Genomic DNA, 21,613 nt, shown 5'->3' on the forward strand with positions numbered 1-21,613 from the left:
ACTCTAGAATTGTCCCCTTTACAATAAATCAATAACATAGCTAGGCTACTAAACCTTTGACCAGGAGGGTTTCCAAAGGCTTGCGCTTCCATATGTGACACAAAGTGACCATATAATAGACAATCAAGGAAAATAACAAACGCGTGACACAAATTCATGTTCATGTATCATATAGAATCACGTTGAACAACAAATCACGACATTCTGCATGTATATATTTTGTCAAACAATACACAGGTAAAACATGGGCACTGGGGTGCTCCAGTAGCACACCATGTTACCGCGCTGCGTCGCGGGACTCCGTGCTGCGTCACGGATCTGGTTGACTCCGAGTTCGATTCCCGGACTCGCCGTCATTTGCCGAATGTCTCCCCCTGCTCTCTCTCCCGTTTCACCCTACAACTGTCGGTCATGCTTGACCAGAAAAGCGATAAACGCTAAAAAAAAACATGGGCACTGATATTGTACATTTGACATGCAGTAGATACATTATTCTCCTGTACTCGTTTAAAGCTTTAGGTCACACAGCCCACTACCTCATGTAACCTCTGCCCCCGCAGGTACGTGGCCGTGGGTTTTAGCAGTATATCCTTAAGGTGGATGGAGTCTTATCTGAGAGGCAGGAAACAAGTAGTGTAAATTAATGGGACCATATCCTCCTCACTTCAACAGACGTGCGGGGTGCCGCAAGGAAGTATTTTAGGACCACTTTTATTTCTTTTATATGTCAATGACATGAAAACTGCATGTGATTGTAAACAGTTTTTATTTGCGGACGATGCTGCACTCATGGTCTCCCATCAGAACAAAAGAGAAGTAGAGAGGTCACTCAGTCTAGAGCAGGGGTAGGCAACCCTAGGCACGCGGGGGCATTTTCATAGGCACAGGGGGCAGCATTAAAAAAATTAAGAAAAAAAAATTATAATATTTATTCTTTTGCTTTGAAATATTATAGTGAAATATTTTGTCACATTTATCTTGTTGAAATCCTCCCACAGGTTATTTTTACTACCACATATTTAATTGAGACCCTTTATTTGTTTATTATTTCAATTTAGCTGGAAATACATTGCTACATCATTCAGTAACATTTGCAGAGCCTTATAACAAAAACATTATTACGGTCACCATTGTGACCAGTGGGATTAATCAACTAATTTTATTATTTATTTTTCTATTTCATTGAACATTGCACATGTTAAAAGCAATTTTTTTTACTCAAAATGTGAGTATTACCAAGTCAACTTGTGTTCTTAAAACAATGACAATAAACATAGTTTTATTAGGTTGAAATAATGTGGTTGTGTACTTATTTTTCTGTTAACTTATTATGGATTGAAAACTGAAAACCTTAATGCACAGTAACTGAACTCAATATTTTTAAGTTCTGGTAACTTATTATAATTTTTTTTTACAGTGTAGTCTTGCGATCAATCAAAACTTATTTACACAATATACCTCACATTCACCCTCCATTCACATCCTGGTGTTCTCCTGGTGTTCTCCATTAGGCCTGTAGGTGGAGCTATGACAGCACACGTACAGTTTCCCCCCCCCCCCCCCCACAACTCAGATTTAGGGTTGATACAACCATCATAATAATATTGTTAATAATAACAATAACAATAATGATGTAATAATGTAAAAATTATCATTAAAAAGACCTGATTATGAGGAAAAAAAATTACGATGCATGGAATATTGTTGAGGGACACTAGTTACAACTATATTTCAAACAGGCACTCCATGTCAAAAAGGTTGCTGACCCCTGGTCTAGAGCTTGTCAAGATCAGTCATTGGCTGGTCGAAAACAGGTTATCCCTACACCTGGGTAAAACCAAAGCTATCCCATTTGGCTCGGCCATACGACTTAAGAGGTCTCCTGGGTTCAAGGTAGTGGTAGGAGATATCGAGGTAACAGCAACGGAGGAAGTCACATAATTAGGATGTATTTTGGACAACACCTTATCAGGGGTGAGCATGGCACAAAAGGTGGTCACAAAGATCAATCAGAGAATAAAATGTCTCGGTAGAGTGTCCACCTATATTAACAGGTCAGCACTGGAAGTCCTTGCAGGGGCACTGATCCAATGTCATTATGACTATGCATGCTCCTCCTGGTACACTGGAATCACAGTAGCACTGAAAGGTAGGCTACAGACAGCTCAGAACAAATGAGTTAGAATGATTTTAAAACTCCATCCCACGTTACACAGACACATTTTAACAGCCTCAAATGGCTCAGGGTTGAGGAGAGGGTCTCTCAAATAAAACTCAACATGACACACAGGATACTCGGGAATACTGTCCCTCAATATCTTAGAGGATATTTTAACATGGTAAGGGATGTACATGGACACACCACCAGGGGGAGCCCTACAGACATCGTCCCAGTGAGATGCAATAGAAAAATAGGCCAAAACTCATTCCTATATTCAGCAGCAGTACAATGGAATAGCCTACCAATGGAGTTGAAGCCCATAAGCCCCTTCTCCACTTTTAAATTAGCTATAAAGAGGTGGATCATAAGTAGCAGAAGCTGGGAGTAGTGAACAAAGGGTTTTTAATATGTGTTATTCCTTTTTATTCTTTTGTTGTATGTATTTTTTGTTTTTATACCACACATCCTGACATACAGACACTACAAACACCCACGTCCACACACCAGTACATAAATCCACTGACACCAATGATGAAGGACCACAATGGAAACAAGCCTATGGCTTTATTGTGTTTATTGGAATCCTATTGGTAAATGGAGAAATGTATACCTGTTTCATATTGTGATCAAATGTATATGTGTGATTTTCCATTCTAAATCAATAAACGAATCAATCAATCATCCACCCCCTGAAGCCGTGTCTGTCGGCCACGGCGACCAAAGTGATCGTAGTGTGTATCTGGAGTCTAGCCGTGGTGCTGGCCTTCCCCCTCTGCTTCTTCTCCACCATCCGCGTCTTGCCCCGCAGGACCATCTGTTATGTAGCGTGGCCCAGACCTGGCCCTGTTCCCCGTACCTGGCTAACTGAGTTAGCCGGATAATTTTCAGCATAGCTTGAGTTAAGCCAGACATTTCCATTCCCCAACGTCGGATTTTCTAAATCGCCATGGTAACAGACCAGAAAGTTTGAACCTGGTCGAGGGCAGGGTTAAGTTCAGTTAGCTGGATGAACCATGGCCACGCCCCCGCAAAGAAATGCCAGCTCGCTTCCTGAAATATTTCTCACAGTCTAGATCCCATTATGCCATTCTGAATTATGTTTTTGTGCTTCGTTTGAAATGTAAAATAATAGGTCTACCTAAAATGCTGATAATAAATCATATTCAGCCTATGAATTTACTTTGTCCTATATAATGCACGTCATATTTATACAGATACGGCGCTCGCGACACACAGTTATTTTAATAACGGACTAAACGGATCATTGCAAATGTGAATCCCGCAGGGATATTTTAATGAATGAAACCTATCGAGTGTTTGGCTCTGATTAGTTTAATATTCTTCGCTGTGTATTTGCTTAACGGAGCACCCGGATGCGTTTCATTCAAGCTGAAGCGTCTATGCGCGGATTGTGGATATGAATTATGAGGAATCTGAATCTGTGGAGTATTTAATTGTATCACTGTCACTGTGACAGTGTCACACGTTATTGTGATATTGTAACTGGGATTAAAATATATGAGGAGATGCGCTGTTTGATGGATTTGATGACGTGACTTGATAAATTGAATGAGCCTTTGACGTTTTTGATGAATGAATTTGAGAAAATGCATTTATCTTTTCAAGCACTGTTATCTGATGATGAACATGAGGTGTCACTGGTATAAACCAAAGGGTAATCAATTCAATGCATGTATGGATTAGGTCCGAAACAGATTAAAACCTGATTAATAGTGTAACTGCAAGCCTCCCTCCAAGCCTCTCTTTGGAAACCATGTATTTATATAGTACACAATACCTAAGCACATACAGTACAGATATCCTCATAATATAATTCGTATCAATTAGATATACTATTTGGGCTTGTTTTTATCCTTATTCTGAAAGAGTTGAACTAATTATTTTCGCTAGCAAGATCTCATTTGATTATTCATTCCATAAGCCTACTGCCAGCAGGCACGTTTAAAGAAATATAATCTGATTGATTGGGGTAATGAGGGACTTAAAATTAGCCTATAGATTATGCATTTAACTTGTCGGCGAGGCTATTGAGCCGTACTGCATTGTACCCATTCTGCAATCTGTTAATAAAGTTTTAAATCAATCAATCAATCAATGCTGTTAGAAGATCAGGATTTCTGTGATCAACACCTGCTGTCTTTTCAGCTGAGGCGGCCGCGCGCAATTATCCTGAGTCTCAAGTCTGGTTCAAATGAACAAGACTGAATCCACCTTCGAGGAACAGGAACATCCCGGATTCAAACATCGGGTTAATTGAATCTGGATAATGGGACTTTTGATCGACTTAGTTGAACCAGGTACGGGGAATAGGGCCCATTCATGTGAGTACACACACACACTTAAGTACAATTTTGAGGTACTGGTACTTTACTTGAGTATTTTCAGTTTAGGGAACTTCATAATTTTACTACACTACATTTCAAAGAAAACATTGTAATTATTACTCCACTACATTCATCTGAACACATCAGTTGAAGAAAAAGATTTTGCATAAAAAAGATGGCAAAGATGTATGATGATTATATACTTTCATATTTGAAGCCTGCAAACTTCAAGAGGATGTAATCAGAGCAGCATAACTGGACCACATAACACTTTAACATAACCTTTAATTAAAAAGATTTTGATTGGCAAGAAGCCTGGGCAAATGTTCGACTTGCATCAAGGAACCCGGACCATCAACAAATCAATCTCAACTATATTCATAGGACATACTTGACTCCTATAAGACTGAACAGAATGGGTCTTAAACAAGACTCCAAATGCTCCTTATGTACAAATGGGGACGAGGGGACATTTATGCACATGTACTGGGACTGCCCACCAGTTAAGATATTCTGGAAAGAAGTGACCCAGCGATTATCAAATCTCTTAACTCTGAATATACCTGTACACCCCTCTGTATTACTGCTGAATGATGTTTTTGAGTGTGCAGTACCTATACAGCTAAAGAGATTGATTTTTATCTGGTTTTTATCTGGTATCACAGCGGCTAAAAAGCTGATAGCATCACGATGGTTTCAACTGGAAAAAATGTGCCGGAAGGTCTGGATTCTTACATATCTCGAAGTGATTTATCTAGAAATATCTACAGCAAGAATTTTGGGTCTCAATGAATCCAAAATGACAATGTGGTTAGAAGTGGTGGAGAGAATAAAAGCTAGCATATAATGGTAGTGCATGGTTAGGAGCAAACTATAATGGATGGATTATCCAATGGGGGGTCCGGGGGGGGGGGGGGGGAGCGAGCGAGAGCATGTGTGTAGGGTATTAGATAGCAGGTATTAGGGGTATATCTTGTATAAGACATTTATCTAAATGGTGATTTCATTGGATGTGCACTGTTAATTAATGCTTGTATATCTAATTTTATGTTGTCATGTTTGTTTATGTTTGTTTAAAAAATAAAATACAAAAAAAAATAAAAAAATAATCAGAGCAGCATAACTGGACCACATATCACTTTAACGTTAGGTTATGGCTATAACCAAGTTATGTTAGTTAGGGGTGACGCTTGGCATCACTACTGCACTATCTCGCATATGTGCACGCGCACTGAATAAAGACGACAAATGTACCTTTAATCCCAATATTCGTCTGACCACACCCCTCATCAGCTTACCTTCATAAGCAGGTGTGTGGTCACCTGCTCTCCTCCTACCCAAGCTTTCACCACAAGGTGAGGTCAAGGGCTGCAGCGGCCGTCTGATGCCAAGCGTCACCCCTAACTAACAGAACTTGGTTATAGCCATAACCTAACGTTCTGTTCCGTTAGGGGCTCTGCTTGGCATCACTACTGCACAAGGGGAGGCCAAGCGGAGCCGCTGGCTGACAAATACACCCCGCTGACAGCCCCCCAAAACCATCAGAACAGGGAGGGCCGAGCCCCCCCGACCCCCCCTAATGGAGGGCATCCCCCCTATTAGGGGCTTCACGGGAGGGCGACGGACCCGACCGTGCGAAGAGGCACTCAAGCAACTCAACGCACAGGGTGAGCAGACCCCACGACTACACACACGCACAACCCGCATGCCACCCGGGAACGAACGGAGGAACAACCTTGTTACTGCCCCCAGAATCACGGGGTCAAGGGCAAACCCAACCCCGTGGCAAGGCCGTAGCAGCGGAGCGCGAAGGAAGACCCAGACCCACCAAAAGGACTGGACTCCCTGGAATGGGGGCCCGGAGAAGTCCATGATGCCAGCATCAAGACCCCACCAGGTGGGCACGTAGTGCCCCGCCCCCCACATCGCCAGCGTATTCGGACAAAGGCCCCTCAGTTACTGCACCTGTATTCCCAGGCGGAAAACCCATCCAAGTACTAACCAGGCCAGAACCAGCTTAGCTTCCGAGATCGGACGAGATCGGGCGTGTTCAGGTTGGTATGGCCGTAAGCCGAGCGGGCCCCGTCCCCCCCAATAGTACACCGCCTGGCACACTGACCCTGCAACAGGCAGTCAGCATGGCCGTAAGCACACAAAAAAGGTTAACCAACGGAAGCAGGCAGCGCACCGGGGAAAAAACCAGGCAACAGGCTATTAACCCTAGCCTGGAGACTGCGGACGAGACAGGCGCCAGAGGGGACAGCTGAACACAGCCGCCCCGGCGGAAGGAGCGTAAGCTGGCGGTGTTGCATGACCAAGCCTCCATTTAAAAACCCCCACCCAGAGGGGTCGAGGCAGAGAAGGCTGACACGATTGGCAGACGTCATGAACGTGCAGGGGCACCCTCAACCGGTGAACCCGGGAGTTGACACTGCACCAACACACCAGGGAATCAACCACCTTGGTGTTACCCAATGCGGTGGTTGTTCCTATAACCCCTCAAGAAAAAACTCCAAAACACACCTGCGGGTATACACCGGCTATACCGCAGTACAAGTGTCTCAGTTTTCAAAAAAGGGTTAACCCAGGCCTACAGGTCGATGAACATTACCTCGGACCGGGCCTGGCGATACGGGAAGCACAGGGTCACCAGAGGAGGTCAAAGACCACCCCAACAGGCCCCTCTTCGCCATGCGCGAGAGAGGAGCGAAAAAGAATGGAGAACCAGCCCCTAAGCACACCGCACCTGGCCTTCCCAGGCGGTCTCCCAACCAAGTACTAACCAGGACCAACCTGTGTACAGCGGTGCAGTCGTAATATGTGGATAGAGCGCATCTTTGTGCGCGCGTACTGATCATCTAGTAACACGGCGTGTAACCGCGTGTGACCACGACTGCACCACTGCCTGTGTAGCGGCCGAGATCCGACGAGATCCATAGCGCTTAACCCTGTGACACCCGGACCGACCTGGCATTTTTCCCCCTGAAAAAAGCCCAAGTCCCTCAGGGTACCAGAACAGCAGATCTGCATCCCCGGCGGACAACGGGTTCAACTGATCCGGACCAGCGCGACCAGAACCAGTCCCGTGCCCTAACCACGCCGACATGCCTACTCCAGGAGAAGGGCAGATATGCGTGTCGATCTTAACATGAAAAGAAGGCGCCACCCAGACGTTCGGGCGAACCGCGCCTGGTGGCCCACCCCAAGGGCGTGAGACCCCTCTACATATGTTCAGATCCATTCCGTCATCATCCCCCAGACATGAACGAGAATCCGTCGAAAAACCAACCCAGGTCGTGGGATTTGGTCGTCGGAAGAGGAAAAACCCCCATCTCAGTTGCTTTATAAAAACGCTGTTTCAACCACAAGCAACCAAGGCGTGCCAGTCAGTCGCCTGTTTACAGCGAGCTAGCACTATACGTGCGTCGGGACACACCCCCATCAATGAACAGGCTATTTAGACTTGTCATTGAATCCCCAAGGCGCCCAGGGGAACGACAAGAGGGGTGTGACACTTCCTAACTCCAACACTTTGTGAATAGAAAAGAAGGAAGCATCAACAGTATGTATCCCAGTCTACACAGCCAGGGGTAAAAAAATTTCACATTTTTACACCCCACCACCCTCCCATAGGAAGGAGACGGGGATCCCCAGAGAGACTTCCCACGCGAGCTGTACAGATTGAAAAGAATATATTGCACCTTGAGTCATGTAAAAAATTGGTTTTAGGGCTCTCCGGGGAAGAGGCACTGAACCCATACACACTCAATAATCGAATTGAATCGAATACATATACAATAGAATAGGACCCTTCTAGAGGGTCCACTCACTTTGACAATCTGAGGAGGAAGGCTCTGTACTCTGATGGAGGCTCCCTCACATGGAAGAAGGAGTCCGAACTCACAGAAGGCCCGAATAGGCGCTTGGTGAGGAGGAGCCCTGACCACCCCCCTGAAACAGACCCATCACATGGACCTGAACAGCACACGGAAGTCCTACCAACAGAGACGCGCACGGTGACGTACTCTATGGCGGGGGAATTCCTGCGGTGCACACGCCCAATATACCAGGCCGTGGGACCAGGAAACTCCCCCCCCGCCCCCCCCCCCCCCCGTAACGTGCCAAACCGCCACGTGACGGGAACCTTGAAGGACAGGGGGTGTACCCCTGACCGACAGAAACAAGGGGGAGAGGAAAGGTTACCAGTTCACCCCTTTACGACCCCACACCCATGATACGATGTAATGACAAAAAGAGAATATGACACAGTCATAGTCAGCTCTATGAAGCGTTTGACAGCTCCACACAGCGCATGAGCTAATCTGATTTTTACTAAGGAAAAAACACAGAATAGAGAGGGCTCTAAGAGCCCCGGTCCAACATACACATGTGCTTCTGTGGCCAGTCCAACCCAGTTGTAGGTCACATGACACACACAACCCATCATCAACTACAAAAAATGGCAAAAACACTCAACAGAGGAACGACGTTTTTCACAATGAGAGAATACATCATTCTCGATTAGTATCGGCCACAGGCCTTGCTAAGCACACACGACAGCGACCAAACCATCTTTTCTTTTAGGAAAATAAAGTTTCTCCTGCAGTTTTAGCACAACCTCAGCAATCAAGCTAAGGGTTACATCGCATCCCTACCACACAAAAGACACAATTAGTGCACAACATGTCTGATAGAAGGATGAAAAAGTCCCCAGGGAACCGGGGGGAAACACAATCCTCTTATTTTACCCTCAATACGGCCAGTTAAAACAGGAAAACCTGTTAATATGTGAACACACTGTTCATTATCATCACAGGCTGAGAAAAGAACATTCTTTTACTCACTTGTCACCAAGCATAGCTTCATAGGTTAGTTACCTTAGTTGTGAGTACACGGCACATATAAACACCATGATGTTTCTCACACAACAACCAGATCATTACATCCCGATTTGCACGGAGAAGCTAACTGCCAGTGACAAAACAGCTCACACATAACCCGCGTCGTATCCTAAATGCATTGCAGCAACACACGTTTTGGGAAAAACATTGTTATTCACAATACATTTAGAAAAGTAAAACCAGAAGACGTGTTATAAGGTCTGGTCAAACCTGATCCTACCCGGAACGTAGATCAGCGAAGTGCAGTCACAGACACCGTAGGAACACAGCCGCTCCTGTGTTGTTCGAACTGGGCAGCGTCGCCGCTCCAACCCGCACTACAGTCCTCTTTGTTGATGCAACCTTGCCGTCCTGGCTCAGGGCAGGGTCGACGAAACATCCCCTGTCAAGGATGACGTCGTAGTCAAGAGTGTAAAACATGTTAAAATCAAAGCACGTTCAACAAAATAGCATCAAGCTAACGGCCGCTCCAACCGTTCGGGCGCTACTGCTCCTGCTCGCGAGACGCCGAGCTAACGGCGCACGCGACCAGAAGCGAGCTCACGGCGGCACGCGAGAAGCTAAAGCTACCCCGCGCCAGGCCATGGCCTATAGCAGCAAGCTAACGTTACCTAGTGATCACGACATGCTAGCCCCGCAGCTAACAGCTGACTGGCTAACAGTAGGCCCACCAAGCAGGCCATGCAGCGATCCCAGCAGGCTAACGCAGCAGTTAACAGCTGACTGGCTAACCGTAAGCTAAGCAGCTATCACCTGAACATGTAAACAATGACATAACACTCACCCAGACAGGCCGCCGTTCTGAACCTCCCCTCACTTTTTAAGAGAAAAGAGAAAACAAGATGTCAACACCGCTTTACGACGGTGATTTTACCAACACCCGACGGAATCAGCACAATACCAACTGGCCTGTGTAGCTGACTTGAACATGGATCTGCCGCTATCGCACATCCATGCACATATCCCCTCGTGAAGGAATACTCTCATTTGGATATGAAAGATGGGGCCTTAACACGGTGACAGAGAGATGTCCACTCGTCCAGAACACACAGGGATCACCAGTGTTAATGGTCGCGGCCCACTAGTTAAAACTATAATGGTCTTCAGACCAAGGCCTTCTGTCGCCTAGGTGGCTGAACAAAGGACCCTAGCCTGGGGCCGGTTTCCATAAACATTGTCAAGTAGCCCCCATAGCACTAACAGACAAGTGGAGCCTGCCAGCACAAACACTACTCACCCAACCTGGAACGCACCGCTTCTCACAACAGCGGCATGTCCGACAGTTCAGCTGTGGCCTGACAGGTTTCACCCCAACAAACACAGCAAAGAACTGCAGTTGAGAAGCATGCAGCGGCGTGCTCCCAATACGAAAACCGGTGGAGGGTTTTTAGAATGATCATCATCTTCCAGACACTCCAGTATGAAGACAATATCGCCGTATTTTCTCGAAAATAGTGAGAGAGAAAATAAAGATATGATGTCAACGTATCCTTGTTTCCCAAGCTGTTCCTAATCCTTTCTTCCATCATGGTGTCAAGTGTGGGGATCTACCGAGGCACTTCTTCCTTGTGGTGAAAGCGAGAAGGAGGAGAGCAGGTGACCACACACCTGCTTATGAAGGTAAGCTGATGAGGGGTGTGGTCAGACGAATATTGGGATTAAAGGTACATTTGTGGTCTTTATTCAGTGCGCGTGCACATATGCGAGATAGTGCAGTAGTGATGCCAAGCAGAGCCCCTAACGGAACAGAACATAACCTTTAATCGGAGCAGCATAACTGGACCACATTATCACTTTAACATAACCTTCAGAGGTCAATACACATCATACCTCATGTTGAATGCATACTTTTACTTTAGATACTTAGGAACATTCAATAGCAAATACCTCTCTACTTTTACTTAAGTAGAATTTGAATGGAGGACTTTTACTTTTTCCAGAGTACTAATTTATCTGGGTATTTCTACTTTTACTCAAGTAAAGGAACTGTGTACTTTGTCCACCACTGCAGACACTCACCTTGACCTTGTTGACCTGTGAATCTGCAGACTTCTCGGAGAGGTTCAGACTCCATGCGTACACACATTTCTTTTGACAATATATAAATAACATGTGACAGAAGCATAGTCTGGAATACTGCCAAGGATAGACACAAAAAAGCTCAGAGCTTATTTCCATTGTGGTCTTGTAGGGGGGAGGGGAACGAAGTGTTCAGACATGTATCATACAGACACCGTAAAGACACATGACATCACAACACATCACATAGACATAACATAGACACATAAAAACATGTAAAAGTGGTGTGACATCATTATGTTAACCTATACCGTTGCACAGGTAAGATGTGACATTACTTTAACATATACAGTTGCACAGGTAAGATGTGACATTACTTTAACATATACAGTTGCACAGGTAAGATGTGACATTACTTTAACATATACAGTTGCACAGGTAAGATGTGACATTACTTTAACATATACAGTTGCACAGGTAAGATGTGACATTACTTTAACATATACAGTTGCACAGGTAAGATGTGACATTACTTTAACATATACAGTTGCACAGGTAAGATGTGACATTACTTTAACATATACAGTTGTACAGGTAAGATGTGACATTACTTTAACATACAGTTGCACAGGTAAGATGTGACATTACTTTAACATATACAGTTGTACAGGTAAGATGTGACATTACTTTAACATACAGTTGCACAGGTAAGATGTGACATTACTTTAACATATACAGTTGCACAGGTAAGATGTGACATTACTTTAACCCAGTGGTTGTTCTAGACCCCTTTGTAACCTTAAATGTAATATTAGCCCCCCTAAGATTGGAAACAAATTTAAAATAAATAACAAAAAGAAAAGTTTTAACTTTCACAATAGCTTACATGTTACTGTCTGTTTAAAATGTCTTAATTAGTGGCTGGGTGGCGCAGCGGACAAGGCGCTCGTCACCAACGCAAGAGACACTGGTATCGAATCCAGCTGTCAGCGTTGCTTCCGGCTTGGCCGGCCGTCATACTGGCTCGATTGGCAGAGTCAGCGGGAGGGAAGCCGGTGGATGGGTCTGGGTCGTTGTGTACAAAAAGTGTTAAAAACTAATAAAAAGACAAGTTACAAACAAAACATGAGCAAACACTGAACAGAGACAATAGACGTGCTGCCATATGCATGCATGACTTATAGTATGTCCACATAGATTACAAACAGGCCAAGGGAGAGAAACACCGTAAATGCAGCCAGACATTCTTGGGTCTTTTTTTCAGTCACATACATGTGCTGAGCTCATAATGAGGTTGGTGCACACAACTAACCTATAGGCTGACAGGCCACAGCACGATACGCATGTGTAACACTAGCTTAGTAACTAGACGAGGTATCAGGTGGGTTTGGACCAGATCAGAAGAAACCAAGTTCGCCTCGGAAGAGAGATGGTCTGCACAAGAATGAAGCACACTGACAAATGATCTATGTTTGAAGGTAAGGGAATGCGTGTCTCTTTTAATTCTTCCTTACCTTCTTTGGTTTATTTTCTTTCCACAGATCAGGAGAATACACTGTACAATGAATAAAACAAGGAGAATGAAATGAATATGTACAAAACACCTTGGGTCTGATGCTTAAACCTTCCCTGGTTCCACTACTTTAGTTACTATTTTAATTATATCTAGTGACTGGTTTAATTATTATCTATGTGCTATTTTAATTATCTATATGCTATGTTAATATTATCCACGTTATGTTAATATTATCTACATGTTATGTTAATTTTTAACTTAACTAAATGGATCAGCTATGTTTTAGGAACCGGGACTCTTAATCTTTGAATTAGAAGACCCTTATATCCAACCATCTTAAATCAAAAAGCTCTGTTAACCCAAAAGCAATGAAACAAACAAAAATGGTTTCCCTGAGTGAATGAATGAATGAATGAAAACTTTATTTAACAGATTGCAGAATGGGTACAGTACGGCTCAATACATACAATTGTTAAGGGGATGCAGACCTGAGAAAGACGTTTGTCTTGTTTCCATCAGGGTCCCCCATTTTCAATTCATATAGAGCAGTATACGAGCAGTATACTTAACAACAAGGAACCTGAATCTGAACCCTATTACAATTCAGTTATCTCTATCAATTCACAAACAACGATTTCACTCATTCCATGAATGGTGATTAAACTCTGTCCATGTGTTTCCGGACGCTTGGTGTCCGTGGTACTTTAACTCAGTTCAGTGATACGAATCCATCTTGGGAAACGTGTGGAATGGAGTGAGCCTATCCTACTAGAGCTGCCGCGGTATTGATGTTTTCCTTACTGCACAAATTTGCGAAATATTTCATACCGCGGACGGTATTACTGCAAAAAAAAAAAAAAAAAAAAAAAGTTTGAAAGCATTTTTTGTTTGTTTGTCTACTCTTTATAGCATAATAGCCTGCCTCTAGTCTAATGGCTACTGCATAGTACCTACTCGACTCGCTTTAGGTAACTGGTACTTCGTTCCTTTTCCACTGCAGCTACTACTCAGTTTGTCTCCGTGTGGGGACGCTTGTGTACACTGAAAGCTCCGCAAGCATAGCTATGTCCGAGCCTCCGAGGGCTTGCAGCAAGCCAGAGTTTAACACAGTTTCAATCAATCAATCAATAACAACATTAACCAGACTCTCGTTTTGTCTATTCTGCTAAAGCTAACGTTACCTCTCATTGTGTCTATTCTACCAAGCAACCCGGGTGTAACGTTACCTCTCGTGTCTATCTGCTGACGTTAGCAACAACAACAACAAGCTTAACACATCAGCGATATTTTTGTGACACTAAACTCTCCGCTCGGTGGTAAATTGGGTTGATGTCGGTTTTGTTTCATCAATAAATGAGGCAGAATACACAGTGAATCCTGAATGAATCCATTCCTTAGCGAGCCAGTAAAGATGGCGGCTTTCTGCTTTTGTGCAGGTCGCTCCAACGTGTGACCAATCAGTGGTCGCTCTTCTGACCAATCAGTGGTCTGCAGTGTTTCACGTGACTTTTCTGGTACCACTTCTACCCAATAGGGTCGCTTGGAACCTCGACAGAGGAGTAGGGTATATCTGCAGAGCCGCAAGCCCAACGAGAGCAGGGAACTTTATTATTATAAAAAAACAGCGGTGATGCGGTATTCAGCCTAACTCTGCGGTGGGCGTGATGTAACAGCGATACCGCGGTAATGCGGTTTTCGCGGCAGCTCTATATCCTACCGCTCTGTAGAAAGCAACTTAAGGGCCCGCGTCCACCTGGCTCACAAAAACACTGATAGTGCGCCGGCAGCGCTGGCATGAAGCGCATCTTGTAGATGACAGAAAGAAATCTACAGCCATCCTTTTATCGTTTTTTCATGCCGCGGTTTTGCACATATTATAGCATATTTTAATAACTTTATTGTATATTAATTATATATATAGTTATTGCCTGACACCACAGTTCGCCCTTTGCTTTTTATTAGCTTTTTAGTAGTGTATTCGTGTAGTTATTATTATTAGTGTATTTGTGTTTTGTTGCGAATCTCAATGGCCCGTCTACTGTGGGAGACAGCCAGACAGGCAGGCAGCTCCCGTGTCAGGTTACAAACAGAGTGGTAGATATGAATGCTGTGATTGGTTGTCTGAAAATGAGCTCAGCGCATCGCTCTGAAAAGTTACGAAAGTTTAAACTTTCGGCCGCACAAAAAAGCTGAAAAAAGAAGCCGACTGCAGCGCACTTTCTATAGGCGGCGCATGCGGCCGCATACGCTCTCTCCCCATTGGGATACATTGAAAAAATACGCGTGCGGTCATAAATATGAGGCAGGTGGACACGAGCCCTAACTCTGTACTTGTTGTTCACTTCACAGGTCGTTCTCGTGGGAGGCTCGCCAGCCTGTCGTCGCCGATGCAGTCCAAGGAACCAGCAGACGAACAGACAAATCCAGGATCCAAATCAACTCCAACTCAAAAACCCAGCCTTGCAATACAAAACCATAAGTGCATATCAATGTCTCATTCAATAAAGTATCTTCAATTTGGCATTTGTAACCGTATACAATAAAGTGCATTTACAACCTGTAAATGGGTTCACTCTTTTCATTCTGTTTTCATGCATCGCCTGTCTGTATATCGGCCCCCCGGCCCCCACGTGCTTGTGAGGAGCAATGTTGCGACATTCCAGCTAACGTTATACTGCTTATTATGGCAGCTAACTACAACAAGCTCACGGTGGCTAATTAGCCAGGGTAACGTTAATCGTTACACAAAATTCTCATATTAACACAACGTTCTAATATTCACATTACACTCAATTCTCATGTTAACACAACTTTCTAATATTCACATTTCTCTTGTTTGACTTACCAAGGGTTTCTCTGATGCTAACTAGCAACCGTCGACGAATGTATGGTAAATCCGCTCGCGCACTTTTCACAATATCCACAAAGGTTATTTTTTCGAAATCAACTCAGGGTATCATAGAAGTATTCTCTCACATACTGCTCTTCTATCAGTAATCTGCTGATAGTTATCATATATCAAGTATTCTTTCTCACGTTACAATTATTTCCGACGCGAGGGACGTCTTAACATCCACCTGATGTCATTCTTGACTCCAAAAGAAATAACTGGGCTTGACCGGAGTTCAAGGTTGAACGTAGGAGGCGGGCCTAATGCTCTGATTGGTCAAATCTCATTTCAATGTTACATCAGTTTTGAAGTCATTAACTATTCGTTGCATCAAGTATTCACTCACTATTTCTATACAATACTTTTGATTCCCTAGAATCAATTAAACAAATGCTAGGATGCAGTTGCTCTTGTCTTGTGTCATAGGAGCTCTAAACTGTGGTCACACACACACACACGCTCGCGCGCGCACACACACACACACACACACACACACACACACACACACACACACACACACACACACACACACACACACACACACACACACACACACGTGTACACGCATACACACTCTTTCTAGCCTTACATCAAAAGTTAATCACAAGTCACCAATTGTATTTTTTTTAAGCAAAATGACCACACCCCACCCTGATTCGGATACGACCTGCTTCAGGAATGAAGACAAACAAAGACAATGTAAGAAGGTAATTTCCAAATTCCTTCTGCCTGTGCAGGTATCACATCATAGTGACGGTGCTGGTCTACCTGCTGCCCCTAGTGGTGATGATCATCACCTACACCAGTGCTTCTCAAACTTTTTCTGTCGGGCCCCCCTTTGGCGGACCAAAATATTTTGCCCCCCCCCCCCCTCGCCCCAACAAAATAGTCATGAAATGGGCCATGTTTAAATTGATTGAAATTTATATCGTGACCTTTCAAATTGGCCCTATCTTTTGTTTTCAGAGCTGTCATGGATGAAAAGCCAGCTTCACACAGATACTGTATGTGGTGCTGAATGGTATCAACACCTTAACTGCTGCATCATGAGATACTTGGTGGGCCATGAGATGAGATACTTGGTACTCAGCACCACACTCTGAAACTAGCTCTCTAGGTGGTATCAGATGAGATTTCAAAGAGTTCTTCCAAGAGTTTGGATGGAGATGTGTCAAGAAGCTTTGTCTCAATGTTGTCTGTAAAGGTTTTTTTTATCCAGAGTAACTTGGTGATCCTTTTCTGTGTTTTATTAAATAATGATTTTCAGATTTTGAGAAATGGTATTTTCATGGAGAACTGTGCAGCTGCAACAGATAGCACTTTAGTGATAATTTTCTCTAAAAAAATAAATAAAAATTACTTAAAATAAATCTCAAGGCGCGCCCCCCACTTTGAGAAACACTGACCTACACCATTGTGGGGGTGACGCTGTGGGGAGGGGAGATCCCGGGGGATTCCTCTGATAACTACCACAGACAGCTTCAAGCCAAGAGGAAGGTAAACAATAATACATTTTATAAAGCGCTGCAGTCGAGTCCACCTCTTCCCCTGGCTGGGACCCTGATGGAAACAAGACAAACGTCTTTCTCAGGTCTGCATCCCCTTAACAATTGTATGTATTGAGCCGTACTGTATTGTACCCATTCTGCAATCTGTTAAATAAAGTTTTCATTCATTCATTCATTCATGGTCCACGCGTCCCGGAAGACAACCGGAAGATCCAGCCCAGTCTATGAGGATATAACATTTTAAGATATCCGCGATACTAAAGCCATAATATATACATTGTGTTTAATTTTTTTTTTTATTGAGCGGGAGAACTACGATACCCAGTTGCCCGCTCTGTCATGCACAGTAGCTTCTATGTAATTCTAGTATGGCAAGTCTGTGCAGAGTTAACTACAAGTCACTTTAGGAAAAAAAAGGTCACTTTAAAAGCTATAGTTTAAAAAGGTATGTTTTGAGCAGTTTATTTAAAGTGCCAACCGAGTCTGCTGTCCTAATGACCTGCAGGAGAGTGTTCCACAGTTTTGGGGCGTAGCAGCTGAAAGCACTGATCACAACATGTTAGGTTACCACTTGTAACTCTGCTGTGGACACTGCACCCGGCACTAGCAGACACAGGGATAAACAGAGGGAGGCTACTGATGCCAGTGGGTGGTAGGGGTGTAAAGGTGCACGTATCCGTACCCAACCGAACCGTTTCAGTGTGTACCGTACCGTACAGAACGGCTGTGTAGTGTACCGAACGAATACAACGGTATGTTAACCACTAACGACCGCCCACCGGGGGCTGTCTTTTTCACAATCTAATATAATTATTATTATTCTTTTATTTTTTTACAAGTCAATTATTAATTTCAATATAGAATATTCGTTGACAGCCCTACAAGTACAATTAGTTACTGCACACTACATCACCCCTGAGTGGAACATGGAAAGCCAAACTTTCCCCCTGACTGACTTCAATGATATTATTTGTTGTGTAATACTATGTTGAATGAATGAATGAATGAATGAATGAATGAATGAATGAATGAATGAATGAATGAATGATAATTGCATTTATATAGCTATTCTATTCTAGACCCTGAAAGTGTTTTACAATGTAGGGTTGAAATTGCCTCCTCACCACTGTGTAGCACCCAACCTTGGGCTACACAGGCTCAATGGCTGCCATACACTGGCACCAGGCACACATCACACAATGGCTGAAAGGTTCAGGAGACAGGGATTGATATCAGCCAATTAAGGGAGTGGGATGATTAAGTGGCCTTGATGTCAGAGACCTGATTGTTAGCGACCTGAATCTGACGTTGGATTGTAACTAATTTGGATGTTTTGGACAGAAAAAAGAGGGCATCCTGCAGACTTCTAACGTGACCAAGGAGTTGACGACCACCACAGAGTAAGTGCTGCTACCCTTTCTTGGATTAAATCACATTCATGGTCCCATCTAGTATTATTCCTCTTTCCTCTATGATGTTGCCTATGTTAATTTTCTACAATGCTTTAGCACCCTCTAGAGGTGAAGAATATATATGCATTTCTTATATACAGTATAGTATACCTATATACTTGAGTAAGCAGCTTTTCTAATTCTGATTTTAAACACAACAACCTATTGTCTATTTGTATTTGACTGTTCCAGGATGATGTTGGGTAGATTTGGTGAGTGTACCAGTCATAATTCCGTCTTGCCTCAACATAAATTCCAAGTACGGCTGACAGTTAGAATTCATATTGCCATTGAATGTAGAGATCTGTAGAGTATATCATCGTGTCGTGTTTGTCAGTCTGTGAGACCTTGTTGTGTAATGTGTCACCATATGACAGAGTCAAATCCCCTGTGCATTCACTGCACTTTCTATACTGTGTAAAAGCTGAGTGGAAACATTGTTCTTCTGTTCATTCATTGCCTCTATTTCAGAGAGGGATGCGTTCGATACGTTGCTGGATCATGCTCCCGACAAACTCAACGTAGTTAAAACGGTAACAACAACAACAAAATTGCATCACAAATTGTTCATATCCTTGAATATGGAAATTATATATGCTATTCTTTTTATTATTATGATGATTATTATAATAATTGTAATTATTATTATTATTTACTTTTAAGCAGTTTTGGATTTGTTCTATTCTCATCACTAGTCTCTCATTACCTTTGTGAACAAACACCTGAACAAGCTGAACCTAGAAGTTACTGAACTGGAATCTCAGGTGAGATATTATTCTGTAATGGTTTACCCACAAATTGGTCATATTATCACAGTCCTTATGCATTGCAATGTGTTATTATACCCTCTTGATTTGGTGTGTGTGTGTGTGTGTGTGTGTGTGTGTGTGTGTGTGTGTGTGTGTGTGTGTGTGTGTGTGTGTGTGTGTGTGTGTGTGTGTGTGTGTGTGTGTGTGTGTGCCAGTGGAGGTTATTCAATGACAACACCTGAGGCAGAAATTCACTCATAATTATTATTAATTTACATATATATATATATATTTTTATTATTATTATATATATATTTTTATTAGAAATGTTTTCCTCTGTAAAAAAAATGCCAGTGCATTTTTTTTCTTCAAAAATGGCCAATTGACAGCTCTGAGCTCTCAGATCAGGCCTGCTCATCACATAACTGCAGTAATGGCGAGCTGTCTGTGAGGATTCGCCTGTCCCTGGACCTTTTTTCCCTGTCTCCTCTCCTCAACAGCCCCCACCCTTGCGAGGACTTTTCTCCTCTAACTTCACGCACCTGTTGGGAGTTTGCGATCAGCTCGGGAGATTACTTGATTGCAGACTCCCCTCCAGTCCTTGTCGGGTCGTTCTGTACGCTACCATCTACTGCCGTTTCCTGGAGTGGGACATCGTCTTCGCTCTCTATACTTCCACGGGAGGATCCCTATGTTCTCACTCCAGACGTCGTGCCATCTTGTTGCTACCATCACCTGCCGCGTCTCCGGCGTGAGACGACGTGCCAGCCATCACCACCTGTCGCCGTTTGCCTGGAGTGGGACACTGCCTTCGCTCTCTAATTCTCTACGGGAAGATTCCAGTGTTCCCACTCCAGACGTCAAGCCGGGTCGCCATCGCTCCCTATTCCACGGGAGGATGGCGTGTTCTGATCCCGTTCCCCTCGGACCCCGGCTCGCCATCGCTCCCTATTCCACGGGAGGATGGCGTGTTCTCATCCCGTTCCCCTCGGACCCTGGCTCGCCATCGCTCCCTATTCCACGGGAGGATGGCGTGTTCTCATCCCGTTCCCCTCGGACCCCGGCTCGCCATCGCTCCCTATTCCACGGGAGGATGGCGTGTTCTCATCCCGTTCCCCTCGGACCCCCTGTGTGCTGCATTGCCCGTGGGCAGCGTCTGGTCGGGAGGAGGAGGATTCCTTGTGAGAGCTGAGCCGCAGAGCCCTACTCGGTGGTAGGGACGAAGAGGATCCCCGTTACCTTTTCCCAGCCTGTTCGCCCCTTTGTTCCGGGCCCCTGTCCCGGTGCCCGGCCTCCGCCGTTGGATTTCTGTCCCCGTCCCCAGCCCCTCTCTCCGGGCCTCTGTCCCTGTCTCTAGCCCGCCTCTCCGGGCCTCTGTCCCTGTCCCCCTCTCCAGTGCCCCTGGTCCCTTAGCCTGTTCGCCCCTTAAAGGCACAGTGCCGCCTTTTTGTGTTCATGGACGTTTTATGTTTTACCCCCTTAAAGGCTGAGTGCCGCTTTTTTGTATTAAATAAACAATGCCCTGTTTTTGGCTAACTCTCATACCTGTCTTGTGTTGTGCTATTGGGGTCGGTTTCAAACCATAACAGGACGACCCGACCAGTCGACGACCCCAGCCAGCACAGACAGTGTATGTGAGACAGCCCCTGTTAGCTCCCCTGTTAGCCTCCTTAGCTCCCCTGTTAGCTCCCCTGTTAGCTGTTAGCTCCGGCAGCTAGCGCAGCCTCTAGGCTGATGTATGTGTTGCAGCTAGCTTAGGCCCTGTTGCTAGTAATGCCCTGGCAGCTACCCTGTCCCTCTGCTAGCCCAACTTTAGGTGTAGCTTCCCCTGCTAGCATGGCCCATTTTTTTTTGTTTGTTGCTCTGTCATGTCCCCTGCCCCGCTGTCTGATTTTTTTTCTCCCCTCTCCGGCCCCGTTCCTCTGCCCCGTTTCTCCGTGCCCCTCCTGGGTTCCTGTCGCCGCTCCCCTGCCCCGGTGTCGCTCGTCCCAGCCTTGTCCGTCCTGACTTTTTTCCCCGGACTCTCCCTGTGTTCTCCCGGCCCCCTGTCCTGCCCGTTCCCGGACGGTCCCT

The 21,613-nt window shown here is 44.5% G+C and overlaps 1 pseudogene across 1 annotated transcript in view; it reads left to right on the top strand.

Annotated features, from left to right (window-relative positions):
• Window positions 1–21,613, top strand: part of LOC311245426 (beta-parvin-like) — a 35,016-nt pseudogene that overhangs the window by 635 nt on the left and 12,768 nt on the right. The window contains exons 2-7 of the transcript in view: window positions 16,570–16,637; window positions 17,229–17,329; window positions 18,682–18,740; window positions 18,984–19,003; window positions 19,263–19,324; window positions 19,487–19,555. The product of the transcript in view is annotated as a beta-parvin-like (transcript). The remainder of the gene's footprint in view (window positions 1–16,569; window positions 16,638–17,228; window positions 17,330–18,681; window positions 18,741–18,983; window positions 19,004–19,262; window positions 19,325–19,486; window positions 19,556–21,613) is intronic.

Source organism: Notolepis coatsorum (genome assembly GCF_963971535.1).
Source record: "Notolepis coatsorum genome assembly, chromosome: 18".
In the NCBI taxonomy this organism is placed as follows: Eukaryota; Metazoa; Chordata; class Actinopteri; order Aulopiformes; family Paralepididae; genus Notolepis; species Notolepis coatsorum.